Source organism: Benincasa hispida, chromosome 11, assembly GCF_027475165.1.
Source record: "Benincasa hispida cultivar pf3 chromosome 11, pf3_genome.v1.1, whole genome shotgun sequence".
Taxonomy (NCBI): Eukaryota; Viridiplantae; Streptophyta; class Magnoliopsida; order Cucurbitales; family Cucurbitaceae; genus Benincasa; species Benincasa hispida.
The window spans coordinates 55,077,065-55,095,136 of record NC_143488.1 but is presented as its reverse complement, the minus strand read 5'-3'; positions in this window follow the sequence as shown (position 1 = coordinate 55,095,136).

Below are 18,072 nucleotides of genomic sequence, written 5' to 3'. Positions count from 1 at the left end.
ATGCTCATCCACGAGCTGCACAAAACTATTAATCCTAGGGGATTCACGAACTAATCTACCTAGAGGCGTAGGTCTCGGAGACCCACTACTAATTCTACCACTATCAACACCCCTCTCACGCCAACAACGACTAACCAATGTGAACTCATCATCACCCCTATGCCTCCATTCACACCAACTGGGCTAGCAACCTCTTCCCCCACCCACCCAACATCAACTACATCCACCCCCACACCCTCAGGAGCAAGTCCACCTACATTTCCACCCTTGTCCCCAGAAACATCCCCAGCCACCATAATACTTAAGTCCTGAACCTTATACATACTCTACTTCTCACACATAATAGCAGTATGTCCAAACGAACTACAACAACCACATTTACGAGGTTTCCATTCATACGACACTGGAACTATAAATTTCTGACCTTACATTCTAACCGTAGGAGGCATCAACAAATCACCATCCACCTCCACACAAACTCTAACATACAATAAATGACCCCTCTCTCTAGGTGTAGCATCAAGTGTTACAGGTCTACCCACTACACTAGGCAAAACAACTATCCCCCTTTTCGTCCACAACTTCAGTGGAACCTATTCCAACGTAATCCAGATAGGTACAGAATAAAAAACAAAGGTTTCAAGGATAATACCTGGAGACCACTAACGAAGTAAGATGGGTTTTCCACCCAAGTGCCATAGACCATTATCCATCACCCAATCATGCGATTCCGAATTAAGAAATTTGAAGATAATCAGACCATTCTCCAATAACATAATGATAGGCATCCCGACATGACTCCAAATCCTCTGAATGAGTCGACAAAATCATAGGGTAAGGGAGCTTCGGATCTACAAACTGACCCAACAAGGATTTTTCCCACATAGTAATACCCGCATCAACAACCTTTTCACATGGCCCAACAATAACTCTATCATTCTCCACTACTAGAAGGGTCAACTCCAAATTTTTCTTCAAATTAGACCCAAACAAGGCGATCCATGACTTCCTCCCCAACGAAGCACTGCTTGCCATTCCAGAACCGACCAATGAATCGCTGGTTGTACCGCAATGCCTACCAATGGGACTACCGGTTCAGTTGAACCAGAGCCAGACTCCCCCAATGGACCATGCAAAACACCATTAATGTTACCCTTGGTCAACGAAGACTCCCCCACCTCATCAACCCTACCCACGACCCTTCCTTGTAGATGCTCTAGATCAACCCCATCAACCTGAACTAGCCCGCTTCGCCCAACCGAAGTTCTTCTCCGAACCTAGTAAGCCCACTTCACCCCTGACTCCCGCCCAATTAAAATTACTTAACAACCTCCCTTTTTTCAAACCCGACCCCCGAAAATGATAGCCCAAGCCGACCTTTTTCAGCCCCAAACAAACAAACCTCACCAAATGACCCACTTCGAACCTTTCCATTCAACCTTTTCCCATCTTGGGACTTTAGAATCAGCCCAGTATACCCTGACTCAGCAGAATTCAACCCACTTCCACTCGAGCCCAAAACAAGCCCAAGGCCCGAGCCACCACCCAGACCAACCGACTAGTCAGAAGGAACACGACCAATAAATCCTAGACTTTCCTGAATTGGACCAACATTGACTGAACCACCCGCCAGTTCTAGATTAAACTCTGTCTTCAACCTATGTTGGTCCACCGCCGTCACTTGTTTTCCCCGATGTGCCTCAACCACTGCACCAACATCAACATCACACCCAACAGACACAACCAAGTCCATAGCTACAGGTTTCAGAACGCGATATGGCTATCTTAGAGGTGGATGAGGCCTAACCTTACCTTTGAGTCGAAGTGGAGAATGCCTACGAACCATCAGTCGAAACAAGTCCACACTCAAACCAAGATCTACCCTGCACCTCCACACTCAAACCTAGATCCGCCCTGCACCAATCTTAGATCTCACGAAATTACCCCCATGAAATCACCAGCAAAATTGGGATGTCGAAATCTCAGATCTTACCCACCCACGAAATCTCAACGACGACGAACCTTGAAACCGAGCGGCGATCAACGACTCCACTTAGCTCCGACACGATAAACGACTTCATGTATAGAGAAGCTTCATGAAACCAAGTAGTTGAAGGCTTCAGATCTGATGGTGGCATGCACTAGGGTTGGGAAGCGCCGGCAATCAACTCTTTCACAATTAAATGAGTAGAAAGTTAAATGGAAGGAGTCTTTTCCATCCCTACAAAACAAAATCTACTATTTTAATCATGACTTTTCTCCAACCCGACCGATTAACCCCAGAAGCCCAATAAGCCCCAAGGTCTACCAAAAAAAGAAAGTTGAAAAGATGGTTTATAGGGTTAAAAGCCCGGTTCGAGTTAAATTAAGGTATTTTTACGTAAAAAGCCTATCATTGGCTATATATTTTCTTGAATCTTTTTAAACTTATTTTTAAAAAGGTCTTTTATTGTTATTTCTAGACAGTTTTACCCTTTTTTATATTTATTTATATTTGTTATATGTATATATATATATATCCTATTTTCGAAGCTACTTTAACAATAAAGAGAGAAAATGCATTTATTATAAAGATAGAAAATACATTTCAAATAGTTTTTCTCATTTATCAATTGGAGAGAGAAAATGAATTTATTTTATTTTTTTCTATTTTTCAATTTGGAAAAAAATGCATTTAATGAAATTTAATTTTCTATTTATGTTGGTTTTCACAGTTTATAAATTCGACATTGACTTAATGCTTAACATAAATTACAGTATAAAACCAATATGTGAAATATATCACAATATATAAATTTTCATAAATTTCGTTTACACCACAGTATATATATCATAATACAATAAGTCTATATAAAAAAAAAACACTCGTTTATATTAAATAAATGAATACATATATCACAATATATATCAAATTTCCTACAAAAGCTAAAAAAAGTACATATATATCACAGTATATATAAAAAAAATAAGAAAAATAATGTCCATCTTCATATGGGGGTTTATATACATAACATTCCATCTTCATCTCTTCTTCTTCAGCCATGGCCGCCACAGATCTCTCTCCCCGTTGTCGTTGACTAGATTTGTTCGCCCCGTCGTGCCGTAGATCAAATTTTCTCAACCCATCATCGTCGATTCGCCTCATGCCGCCTTCGCCATCGGTTTGTCTCAAGTCATTCGTGTCATTTCGTGTCAAGGCATTAATTCACCCCATGTTGTTGCCTACCGCTTGCAACTCACACTTTCGGAAGGAGAAAAGAGAGGGAAGAGGAAGAAATGGGTGCAAATTTTGGGGGTGAGAATATATGAAATATATTACTGGGGAGAGAGAATATATATGGGGGAGAGAGAGAGTATACATGGGGGAGAGAGAGTATGCATGGAAGAGAGAGAAGTAAATAGACAAATATATATATATATATATATATATAACGTAAGTGATGGCTAAATTATAAATAACCACTGATATTAGTGAAAATAGGGAGGTCAATAGGTCTTTTTTTTTTTAAATAAAAAATGAAATGTTCAAGAAGAAAAATGTGCCTATTCTTTAGGTCTTTTATGTAGCAATCCCTTAAATAAGCCGACCCAAGAAGAAAAAGTGCTTACATATGGGCCAAGCAATCCAGAGATTGCTTTAATTGTGGACTTGTGCCCATTGTGTCCAATCTCAAATGTACCCATCTCAAGCCCGGACAACATGGTGATCTCTGATTCTCAATCTTCTCCCTCAGAGTCTAATAAAGGATAGCCTTTAATCAACGATGCTTGATAAAGAGGAAGAAGTAGAAGATGTGGAGTAAAACATCCTGGAAGAGGATTTTAAGAGGGAACTTAGAGTTTGACTTAGAAAGAACAACATCACACTTATCATTGCATCTGATTTCTATGGATAAAATGAGCCCAAAAACAACACAACATTAGCAAATAAGGGGAATTTCGGCAATATGCCCCTGAAGATTAATAATCCTATTGAGGTTGATGCCTTAAATCTCGTGGTTTCGTAGTTTGTAAATTTATTTGTACAAATAGATTATTTATTTAATAAAATAAAATATTATTTTATTTAATATTAGTTGCGGTAACCTAAGACTATTGAACTAAGATCCTAGGTTATTTAATATAGCTTATGTTAGCTTCAACAAGCATGCAGCGGAAGAAAACAGAATCATTAAGCACTCTAATTCATCAAATTTTGCTTCAAACTAAGCATGTACATCAAATGAAAAGAGGGTTTTTAAATACATTTGAAGATCTTCTTGAATCTTCAAATTCAATTGCAATCTTCTCCTCTTTTGATCGTGAACCACCACAAGGTCTTCCCTACTATGCTCTAGGAATCCTAGATTGAGTTGTGAGATTCAAAATAAGCTGAGCTTTAGAGGGAATTTTAGGAGAAAAGATAGTAAGAGTGAATTATTTCTTGGTCCGATCTTATGCAAATTCATTGCACAGGACGCCCCCACTCCTCATGTCACCACATGAATGAATTAGGATCACTTCGTTTGTAGCACTTTACAATGATTGTAACAACTACTAATTGGGCTACATCCAATAATCTTTCCAGAATAAGGTACCCAACCTTATTTGTATACTATAGATCATTTTGACTATTTACTCGAACCTGATCCACTTTTATGCCTCCACATAAAGTTCAAATATTCATATAATAGCCATGAATCTTTAAGTTTATTGGATTTAATCTTAATAAGTGCAATTTATATATTCAACAACAACTTTATTGAATAAATGTCAATAACATCTTTATTGAAAATAAAATATGTTTCTTGTTTGCAAACTACGAGTTTTAGAACATAAAATCTAACCAACTCCCACTTGGACTAAAACTCCAGTGGTTATATATATACAAATACAATGTTGAGTAACGAGAGAATAAATACAATAAACTAGGGCATTAGGTACCCATTATATTTCTCCTACTTGCCTTTGTTCTATTTCCCTCGTAGTCCTAGTCCCACTAGGTGACCCTCAAATACTTTAGCTGGGAGGGTCATTGTAAATGGATCAACTAAGTTATCTTCGGAGGATACCTATGTGATGATCACGTCTCTTCTATATACTATCTCCTTGATGAGATGATACTTTTGTTCAATGTACTTTCCACGTTTGTGGCTTCGTGGTTCTTAAGAGTTGGCAACTGCTCCATTGTTATCGCAATACAGATTAATAGGCATATGCATATTGGGAATGACTTCCAAATCGGTCGAGAACTTTCTGAGCCACACCGCTTCTTTAGCTGCTTCACTGGTAGCTATATACTCAGCTTCCATGGTGGAATTAGCAATAAAACATTGCTTGATACTCCTCCATACTATACCTCCTTCGTTTAGAGTGAATATTGGCCTCGAAAAAGATTTCCTAGAATCTATATCGATCTGAAAGTCAGAATCAGTGTATCTAGTAAGGATTAGATTCTTAGCACCATACATGAGCATATACTCTCTCGTTCATTGAAGATACTTGAGAATGTTTTTCATGGCAGTCCAATGGTCATATCCAGGATTAGACTGATATCTGCTGATAAATCCAACTGCATAGCATATGTCGAGATGAGTACACAACATGACATATATTAAACTCCCTACTACTGATGCATATGAAATTAATTTCATAACTTCAACCTCTTGAGGTGTCTTAGGACACCGTTCCTTAGACAGATAAATTCCATGTCTGGAAAGCAACATACCTTTCTTGTAATCTTACATTTTATATCAAGACAACATTTTGTCTATATAAGATGCCTGAGACAAGGCTATCGTTCTGTTCTTGCAGTTTCGAACGATTTGGATCCCAATAACATATTGTGCTTCTCCCAAATCCTTCATTTGGAATTGCATGGCTAGCCATTTCATAATGTCAGTTAGAAATTCTACTTCATTCCGAATGAGCAAAATATCATCAACATCTAGAACCAGAAAAGCTACACTTTTGTTGACAATCTTCTTGTAAACACAAGATTCGTCAACATTCTGTTAAAAGCCATAAGATTTGATTGTAGTATCAAATCTCATGTTCCAGGGTCGAGACGCTTCTTGTAGTCCATAAATGGATCTATTAAGCTTACAAACCTTTTACTTTTGACCCTGTTCAGACAAACCTTTTACTTTTGACCCTGTTCAGTAAACCCCTCTGGTTGAGACATATAGATACTCTCTTCAAGATAGCCATTCAAAAAAGCTGTCTTAACATCCATTTTCTAGATTTCATAATCATAAAAAGTGGCAATGGATTAAAGTATCCAAATAAAATTGATCATGGCAACTGAAGAGAAGGTTTCTTTATAGCCTACCCTCTTACTTTGGGTAAACCCTTTTGCCACGAGTCTAGCTTTGTAGGTTTGTACCTCACCAACTTGATCTCATTTTCTCTTGTAGATCCATTTGCAACCAATGGGTTTTACCCTTTCTGGTTGATCCACAAGATCTCAGACTAAATTGAAGTACATTGGCTCCATTTCGAGGTCCATGAATTTTATCCACTTGTCCTTATCAGTGAATCATTTAAGCCATTGCTTATTTAAAAGTCAATGGATCCTCTAAGCCATCATCACGTATGACGACCTGAGTTTCAATTAGACCAATGTACTGGTTAGGCTGTTGCACAACCCTTCCACTACGTCAAGGCATTCTCAACTCTTGAGAAGGATATGAAGTACCAGTTTCATCAACAAGTATTGTTGAAGGACCTGCTCAATCAAAAACTCTTGTTAATCTATCTGTAGTTTCTGTGGACATCTCAATTAATACTAGCTTACTACGAGATTGATGATTTTTAATGTGGTCTTCCTCCAGGAATATTGCATTTGTCGATACAAATACTTTATCTTCCTGAGGATCATAAAAGAAACCATCTTTTATCTCTTTAGGATAGCATATAAATAGACATACTTTTTTACAACGTTCCATGTGTTGGGCATCCTCAAATCCTGAAGTGACGTAAACTACCTTTACGTTCTCTCTGTAACTCGTAAGGTATTTCAAAAATACTTTTCGAGGGAACCATATTAAAACTATATATTGCAATCTCAATTGCATATCCCTAAAAAGAACTAGACAACTGAGCATAACTCATCATAGAATGAACCATGTCTAACAGGGTTCTATTTCTCCTTTATGCAACACCATTTTGTTGAGGTGTGCCAGGTGCTGTGAGTTGTGACTAAATTTCGATAACAAGGATTCACACGTTGGTTTTCAATTGCCTCCTCCCCAAAGCGCACTTGTGGGTCTATTTGGTGAAAAAACGACTTATCCACACAACGCATGACAAAAATATTTCAAGGGATCGAGTCATGGCCACATATGGCATTGCTCGCTACATTCCAATCGATGTTGGGTGTTTGATTACAAGACAAATACGAGGATCAGTTGGTAGACCTCACGACCAACTTTTCTTTCTATAGGCGGTCACTAGCCTCTATCTGTCAGTTGGCTTTGGAATTGAAGAGGAACCTATGGTTGTGTCCATGGAGTGATTAATACAAAGATCCTGTAAATCCTTCTAAAAGATTTGTCGCATTGCCCAGAACTCCCCAAGCGCCCTATCATTGACTTGAATGCTCCACAACCACCAAAACTAAAGAAGCAATGCCCTTCTGCCAAAGGGAAGGAAGTTGCCCCTACAAGTCTAGAGCGCATTCCTATGAACGAGCACACAAATTATTCGGCCCTTTTGTCAATTATCCCTTCATGCCTTATTGTACCTTTGTCGCCAATACCTAACGCTTTTGCCACCCTCCCCCTCATGCCTGATTCAGATCATCAATCTCTAGCAGCATCGCCCTACCAATCACCGTAGAACCACCTATCTTCACATCACTCGCCCCATGTGGATGACTCACATGATTCGGATGTTAGCCCCTCTAAGCAGCCCCAAACTAAAGTTGGCGAGACATCTGAAGCCTCACTTCATCATCAACCTCCAACCCCATTCATAGTTGTTGCAATTGGTGAATTCCGATCCCTCTTTGTCCATGAGCAATCCTTCCTCCGTCAATCACTCTTTGAGTCGCATGTTTATAACATCACCTTGCACCAAGCCTTGGTCAATGTGCAGCACAACATCTTCACCCTTCGCCAGAATCAAAGCCAGCAGGCTGAGCGCAACCACAAATAATTTAACTTCTTAATTGCCTACATACATGGCCCCGTGGTCCCTCCTCATTTGCGCCAGCCTCTATTTTTCCAAGAGCCTCCCGCCATTGCACCGCAAGCTCCTCCCAATAATGATCCCCCACCACAAGTGTAAATTTGGGGGGTGTGATTTTGGAAGTTATTTTCTGCTTTTGTCTATCTTTCTCTTTTCATTGTATCTTGATTTTAATTGTCTTAAATGTACCTTATGCTGGCTAGTCTTAATTACATAGCGTCTTTTGATTTTGTGCTCATTTTCCTTTTTCTTTTCTCCTGCTCATCTTTGCCCTCTGTACTTATCTCTAATCCTTTTGAAATTCTCTCTTTTTCGCTCGTCTTTTGCATTGATAGTGTAGCAACTGTGATGAATCATATGCATGTACTTAACGCATCTCAATTACATCACATGCTTCTTTCACTCCCAGAACCTTCCTCAATGACTATCATTCTTACCTTGTATTTGTGCAAGCCTCTGCTCAATCCTCTTCTTCAAAATTTTTGAACAAGTTTGTCTTTGTTTTTCTTACAAGTGCAATGAGGACATTGCCACTCTAAAAAATTTGGGGGTGGGCGAGGTCTGAGCAGATGTGGACCTTGCATTTCACAAGCTACATTCTTTTCATTTCATTGTTATTAACGTTTTTTCGTACATTCTTATTTAAGACATTAGGTAGCTTGTATTCATAATCGTTCACTATCTTAATATTATCATCATGTTCATCTCTACCTCATTTCACATCTATTCTTTCGCTATTACTTCCTCCGTGAATCACTAAATTTCATAGGGTGGGTGTGTGTGTGTGTGTGTGGAGGGGGGGGGGGGAGGGGGGAGGGGGAGGGGAGGGGAGGTTACTCTCATGAATTAATTCAAACCTTGGGACTCTATCATGTTTACTTAACGTATTATTGAAGAAACAATTGCTTGTGAAAACAGAGACAAGTATTATAACCAACGTCTCGAGAGAGAAATGATTATAGATTTCGTTAAGTGAAACAAGAAGTATTTCTAGAGATAGAAACAACCTTGCGTTCTTTAGTACTTCCATTTGCACGTCATAGAAATATGGCAAGCAGGGATAGCCACTGAGAGGTATGCGTCAATGAGATTTATGAACTATGATAGATTCCTTAGTGAGATTTAATGAGTCAGTAGTTACCTTCCCTCCAACACTGTCATTTCAGGACATTTTCCCCGTTAAGTCTGCTGCGTTATCCATCATTACGCTCCTAACTTTCAAGCGGTTTCTGATTATTTAGGTTATCATTACAACATCTCATTTAGTATTGACACAACTGAAGAAAAATCATTTTTCATTGCATGAATCACAATTATTCAGCACAATCACTTCAAATCCCCGAGTTTGACCTTAGGTTTCCCTAAGACACTCAAAACTAGATTTCACTTGGCCTGTGTCCGAGAAAACTTGTGACTGGTGTATGTTCATTACATTTGAGCACATAAGACTCGATATCTCACTATATCTTAACTCTGAAATCATCGCATCTTTTATTGACAACAATCATCTATAAAGCTGATGAAACATTCATATCCTCCTTTAGCTTTAACATTCATCAGACCACAAAGATTTGAATGTACCAACTCTAAGAGTTCTTTGGCTCTAAGACCTTTTCTAGTAAAAGATCTTTTGGTCATCTTACTTTTAAGACAAGATTCACACGACGGTAAAGAGTTATCTTCTAATTGGTGTAAAAGTCCACTTTTTATCAATCTCTCAATCCTATTGAGATTAATGTGACCTAGTCTTAGGTGCCAAAGATAGACATTTGGAGAACATTTTCTTTTCTTATTATGAGTTTCAGTTGTTTTAAACATCTTTATATTTAAAACAGCTTTTACCTTAGTCGGTTTTAACATGTATAAGTTATTTTCAATGTTTGCATAACATATTTTGTTTCCTTTTGAAAGAATGAACACTTCATTATTTGCTAAAGAGACATTATAAGTTTGTTCAAGAAAACATGAGATAAAGATTAAATTCCTTTTCATAGAAAGAATGTAATAAACATTTTCAAGTAAAATGTGTCTATCTCCAATAAATAACTTTAAATCTCCCACTGCTTTAGCTTAAACAACCTCCCCGGCCCCTACCTTAAAGGTTGTCTCTCCTTCTATAAATTGTCTCTAGGAACTAGCTTCCTGAGCGAAAGTATAGATATGATTAGTTGCTCCGGAATCCATTATCCTGGATAACTTATCATTTTCTACTAAGTATGTCTTGATGACAAGTGCTTTTGTAGAAAAATAGGGAGACTGAAGACATTCCTCTGTTAAAACATTGTTTAAATCATCAACTGCTAGTATATTCGATATTGATTTACCATTAAACTTGTCGGAAGCAAGTAAATTTGAAGAATTGAACATGCTGAAATTATAAGCAAATTCTAATTAGTGAATTGCTTTTAAACCCAATCAAATTTTAGCAAAGTAATAATATACCCAATCAGTTGGCTCTCCATGACGACTGGGAGCACGATATCGATGACCGTCTGTTTTCATTATTTTTTTTGCAACGATACTATAGTGAGTTAGAATAAGTGCTATCGAGAGGCAATCAAATACTCTTTCACTAAAGCAAGACATTCTTGACTAAATACTATCTCTAGAATAACTCATATTTCGATAGTCATTTAGCTACCATTTTTTGTCAAGAACTTACTAACACCTACTAATTTTGTAACTGTAACTCTCCATTTTTAAATCTCAGAGATTACCGACCCCAACGATGCTACCGAAGTGGAGAGCCTAAGTTGGGAATCAACCTGAGAAATCATATCCATTTCTGGAGATTGAGTTGTTCTGAATCCTATGTTACAACACTCTGAGGGGATAGTCGTGGTTAGCGACTAGTTAACGCTGCTCTAAAGATGACAACAGGTGCAACATAGGAATCTCACGATCCAAAATAACGGAAGGGGCCGTAGGACACGTTGACACGTATCTTTCACCCACTTACTATGAACTACTTCCCCTATTCACCTTGCTATTGACCCTTGCACACAATTTTCGAATGGAGCAGTCGAGGTACAATCGACACGAAGCGTTGTATAGATCTCACAGTGTGAGCTCTTAGGGACGTGAGAGCTAAGAATAAAATATCCTATATGTTATTAATATCCCATTGAAGTGTTCTATTTTTTTTTTTTTGTGCAAATATTTATTTAGGTATGTTTTGGCTAATTAAACAACCTAAGTCTAGGTGATAAACTAGTTTTAAAACCTCACACCGCTCACGTATGCTTATAAAACTAGGTTAACAACGCTTAATTATTCGCCATAATTCTCAGGTAGGAGGTGTTCTATAGACCGTCAACTTAAGTACCTCCAACCTTAGACAGGATTATATATCAGTTGAGTTCGTAATCAATGTTTTACAAGATAACGACCTATTTTAACTATTAAAACAAGTGGTTAACTTACGTGAGCATGCAACTTATCTTTGTTATGAATTTTAAATGTCAAACCCAATCTTATAACAACTTATAAAACTTTAGACATGCTTTGTATCCATAACAAACATCAAATATTTCAAGATTTAGTATAACATTTATATTAAAACAATTGAAACCCTAAACATGCATACTATATATTATAACTCCTTATAACATACTTTCAATGCATGTAACATGCTTCCTATGGTGGGATTTTAAATCTACATGGCATACTATATGCACATACAGAATTTATTTAATTATAACATATATCACATGCATAAAATAACTAAACACACACTGATCTAGACCAGTTTTACCATTTTAAGTAAGTGAAAGGCCTAAATTATTATAAATGTTAGCAAAACCGACTCCAAAACACTTTTGAACTGCACGAACTGACTCGAACCAAATCTGAACTACCAGACCTCCAAAGCATCAAAATGGGTTGAATCGGTCTGGAAAGAGTTGAACCAGACCTCTTTAACCCAAACTGGCAGAATCGGGCCACTTAAACTGCTGGCTTAGGTCATGCGCGTGCTTCTAGGCTGGGATGAGTAGCGTTGCAACGCTCCCATCCCAGCGTTGTGATACCTCAGGATGAGCAGCATTGCAACACTCTGTGGCCAGTGTTGCAACGCTGCTTGGTAGTAGCTACTCCTCTTGAAAACTGTTGCTGACCTTCTATGCTTCTTTCTTCATTTACATCCTAATTTCAACTCTAATGATAACAATAAATTTACAAACACTTAAAAACATATTAAGACCCATCAAACAAGAGTCAATTACAAGAATTAAAACATAATTGAAGAGAAAAAAATGCCAAAACTGAGGAAAAACATATCAGTCAACCTTTTTCATATATCTTATGAAAAACACCCATCAAGCTAAAATTAACACGAATTGAGTGCTCAGATCATGCTCTGATACCAATTGTTAGATTCAACAAGCATGCATCGGAAGAAAACAGAATCGTTAAGTACTTTAATTCATCAATTTTAGCTTCAAATCAAGCATGTTCTTCAAAATAAAAGACAGTTTCAACAATACCTGTGAAGACTCTCTTCAAACTACAAAATCAGCTGCAATCTTCTCTTCTTCTGGTCGTGAACCACCACTAGGACTTTTCTATTATCCTCTAGGAACCTTAGATTGAGTTGTGGGACTAAAAATGATACGAATTTGGGAAGAATTTTAGAGGAGAAACTAGTTATTTTTGCATAAACTTGAAAAACCCTTCTCCAAGCTCTTTCTTCAACAAAATCACATTTGCATGTCCATTGCATCTCAAATTCATGTGTGTTTTAAGTAGAAAGTCCATGCAATTAGATTGCATATTCGAAAAACACCTCCTACTTCAAAAATTTTAGTGGATTGAGAGTGGAATAGTAAGTAAGGTGGTTGAAAGTGGGAAAATCCCACTTTTAGTGGGTTTTTCCAATTTCAATTTTAAATTTTATCTTTTAATCAAATTAAAAGAGAATTTATAATCAATTCTTATTTTTAAAATTGACAAATCAATTAATTTATTTTTCTTTTAAATCAATTTTAATTTAATTTTCCAAGAATTAAATTAAACATAACGATTTACTAAATTTTAATTTACACAAAATTCAAAATTTAAAATTTCAATTTAATTGATTTAATTAATTCTATTAATTTAGTATGAAATATTAACTTAATTAAACACCAATTTCACTACCATGAATCCTTATTCATTAATTTGATATTTAAATCGAATTTAAATATCAACATATTCTCCAATTTCGTTTAATTCAATAATTAAATGAGTAATTATATCGTAAATAATTACTAATTCCTTTAATTCGAATTTGAACATTTCAAATTAACTCATCACATTATTCTAAGGTTTATTTCGTTTGTGAGCTAGGAGGGGGCCTAATGGACATATAGATCATGCCTCCAACGATATGAGATTAATCAGCTAAACTCTTTAAACCGAACTAATCAACATTCGTTAACTACCATATCACTCTACTAAAGCCCAGTAGTTGCACTCCCCTCACTGTAGATATATTGTGTCCAATCGATATAATAATAATGAGTAAGTTAACTGTTCATAGGTTGTTCGTAATAACGGCTGGGTCAATTGTTGTTTTACCCCCGAGATTAGATCTTGCTCCTCGAGTCCTACTAATCGTCTAATGAACAATTAGTTTGTGATCCAATCAGCAATCCTAGTCCTTCTCAGGCCAATGAGAGGGTGAGGCCCCCTTGTTCAAGATCCGTAGTTAGCACTTAAGGGATCAACCTTTCTACTAATCCTAAAAGCGGGTATGAGTGAATTTCATCTTGCACCATATGTTCCCAGCTATCTACTTAGTCTTACCCCTAAAATGGGAGGCTTATTGAACTGACGTTGTTGAGTAAACCCTCACCCATGCAAATATAAGAATAATCCCGAATAAACAGGAGTTCATAGTTAGTTCAGGGTTAAGGTCAAGTTACTTGGGTCATTGCTTTGAAATAGTTAGTCTTAAAAAGAAAACATCATGATAAAGTAAGAGTGACTAATTTCTTGGTCCGATCTTATGCAAACTCTTTACACGGGACGCCTCTACTCACATGTCTCCACATGAACGAATTAGGATCACTTTGTTTGTAGCACTTTGCAACAATTGTAACATCTGCTAAGTGGGCCCCATCCGATAGTGTTACCAGAATACGACACCCAACCTTATTCGTATACTATAGAGCATTTTGGCTATTTACTTAAACTTGATCCATTTTATGTCTCCACATATTGTCTGAGTATTCATATAATAGCAATAGATCTTAGAATTGGATTTAGACTTGTCAAGTGCACTTTATATATCCAATAACAGTTTTATTGAATAAACGTCAATAACATCTTTATTGTCAATAGAATATGTTTAATGACTGCGAGTTTTAGGACATACAACCCAACTATACAAAAAGAAATTCACTCCTTCCCATTGTATAGGGTAAATAGATAAATCGTTCCTTTAATGGTTGATTCCGGGTCTTGAACAATGATACGCTTAACCCTCTCACTAGGCAGAGAGAGGCCTAGTGATAGTTGGACTATGACTAATTGTTCATTAGCGAGATAGTGGTACTATACAAAAAGAAATTCACTCCTTCCCATTGTATAGGGTAAATAGATAAATCGTTCCTTTAATGGTTGATTCCGGGTCTTGAACAATGATACGCTTAACCCTCTCACTAGGTAGAGAGAGGCCTAGTGATAGTTGGACTATGACTAATTGTTCATTAGCGAGATAGTGGTACTTAAAGAATTAGATATAATTATAGGTAAAACGACAATTTTGACCCAGTTGTAGTTATGAGCAACTTATGAAGAGTCAACTTACTGTTGATTGATTATATCCAATGGACATAAAAATATATCTATAGTACGAAGAATGCAGTTGTCGGTCTTTAGTAGAGTGCCCAACAGTTAATGAATATCGATTAATTTAATTAAAGAGTTTAATTAATTAATCTCGCATCATTGGAGCTTCTAATTTATAGGTCCATAAGGTTCTATTGCTAGGTCTGTAAGGGTTAATGAGAGTTAATTAATTTTGGATTAATTTGATTTGTTCAAAATAATTAAAGGAAATTAATTGTATGAGATACAATTGATATAATGTATATGGATACATTATAATATAAGGTTGTTGGAGAGGTACCAGCACACAGCGGAAGAGATCAAGATCATAAGCACTCTAATTCATTAATTATGGCAAAAACGAAAACATGCTTAAACAGAGTATAATGGGTTTCAAGAACATATCTTTGAAGAATCGTTGAAATCTTAATTTTCAGCTGTAAATTCCTCCAAATCTTTACGTAGACTACCACAAGATCTTCCATACTATTCTCTTGGTGCTCTAGATTGAGTTGTTAGACTCAAAATAAGCTGGAATCAAAGGGAATTTGGAGAAAGCTCACTGCAACAATCCAAAATGAAAAACACCTTATTCATCCGAATTTTTCAGAAAAATTCTATTGGTTTCATCACTTCATCTTCACTCCAATCTTTTCAATATATTAGAGTAAATGAAGGTTGAAGAGGTGGGTTTCATTGTAAGCTAGTTGAAGATGAAGATGAAAACGATTTTCGATTTTTTGTATAATTTTCTATTTCCAAAATCTATTTTGATTTTAAAATCATTTTTTAATTCTAAAATCAAAATCTAGTAATTTTACAAATAAATTTGATAAATTAATTTTATAATAAAATTAATAAATAATTATTTAAAAAATTCAAATGATTATAATTAATTTAATATCCAATATTAAATTAATATTTACACAAATTCATCTTCATATATTTAAATCATATTTAAATATATATTCTCCAATTTCATTTGATTCTAATTTGATCATTTCAAATTGACTTATCATGCTACTCTAAAGCTAATCCATTTTCGAGCTAATAGGGGGACCTCATGGACCTACAGATCCTTGGCTCCAACGATCTGAGATTAATCGACTAAACTCATTAGACCATCTAAACCCCATTTGTTAACTAATGGATCACTCCACTAAATCCTATAGTTGAACTCCTCTCACTGTAGATATATTATGTCCACTCGATATAACCATGATTAGTAAGTCAACCCTTCATAGGTTTTTTGTAATATCCGGCTGGGTCAAATCTCTGTTTTACCCCCAAAATTACCTCTTGTTTCTTAAGTCCCCACTGATCCTTAATGAAAAATTGTTTTGTGATCTGATCCACAAAACTGAGTCCCTCTCCGGCCAATGAGAGGGCATGGTCCCTTGTTCAAGATCTAGAATCAACATTTAAAGGAACAACCTCTCTACTATCCCTAAAGCGGTAGGAGTGAATTCCCTCTTTCACCCTATGAGAGTCTTATTGAGCCGGTGCTATTGAGCCAAACCTCACCTATGCAAATCTAATTGTAATCCCGAATAAATAGAAGTTCATAGTTAGTTCAGGATTAAGGTCAAGTTACCTAGGTCATCGCTTTGAAATAGTCAGTCTTAAACAGTAAACAGTGATACAAAATAAGAGTGACTCATTTCGTGGTCGGATCTTGTACAAACCCTTTTTCACAAGGACACCCCCATTCCTCATGTCCAACATGAATGAATTAGGATCACTTAATTTCTAGCACTTTACAACTTCTTGTAACAACTACAAAGCGGGCCACATCCAATAGTGTTACCAGAATAAGGTACCTAAACTTATTCATATACTATAGATCATTTTGACTATTTACTCAAACCCGATCCACCTTTATGTCTCCACATAAAGTTCAAGTACTCATCCAATAGTCAAGGGACTTTAAGATTTATTTAATTTCTATCAAACAATAGATCTATTCAATAACATCTTTATTAAATTTTCAGAATAAGTTCCATTGTTTACATACCATGAGTTTTAGGACATAAAACCCAACAAACTCCCACTTGGACTAAAACTCCAGTGGTAACTTATATATCCGATATATAAGACTGAGTTTCTGAGTTTTATAGAGAAATACAATAAATTAGGGCATCCCATACCCATCTTTTATCATTTGGTATCTTTATACTCGATATTTCTCCCCTTTGTCCTAGGTTATCTGGTATTCCTAGTCCTACTAAGTAATTCTCAAACACTTAAGCCGAGAGAATCATAATAAACATTATTTAGTATACAATAGGCTTTTGAATAACTTTTATGGGGATTGCATCTTTATCTCAATAATGGCCAGGAAGCATAGTTACCTCCCACTACATTGAGGTACTCTGAACTATTTGAGCAAGATGCATCTTCCCTATCTCAACAATTCTTTGTTAATAATCAGATCTAGAAATCTTTAAACTTTCTATACTTTGATCTAGCCATTTAAATATTTGAATATTTACAAATGGCTTTTTAACAGTTTGACTCTTAACAGAAGTTTCTTGAACAAACATAATTTTTGAAAAAATGAACACTTCATTTATCACAAAATATACATTTTGTTCTTAACAAAATTTACAAAAGTAGTAACATCAAGCAACAAATTCTCCCATTAGATGAGCTGAGCAAATGATCCCAGGGATAAGTTAGCCTGGTTACCTTTCTCTGCTCTATTCTCAGCAAGATACTGAGGGCAATGTCTCCTCCAGTGCCCTTCTTCGTTGCAGTGGAAACATTTTCCTTTATCTGCAGTGTTATCCTTGCTTTTCTTTGTAGCAGGCTTCTTCTTCCCTTTCCCATTACCTTTCTTCGTAGGAATACTCTTACTCTTTGAAGAAGAGACAACATCAAGCTTGGAAGACATTCCTCTTTTCTCGACAGTAGTAACATTTACTTCTGGCTCTAAACCCTTTGTTCTCAACATTGTCTGGTAAGCCTGTAGCTCATTCAGTAAAGTAGTCAAGTTGTATTCGATTTTATTCATCGAAGCATTCGTATAGAATTGCAGAAAACTCTTCGGAAGAGATTCTAGAATAAAACCAACTTGACTTCTCTCATCCATGA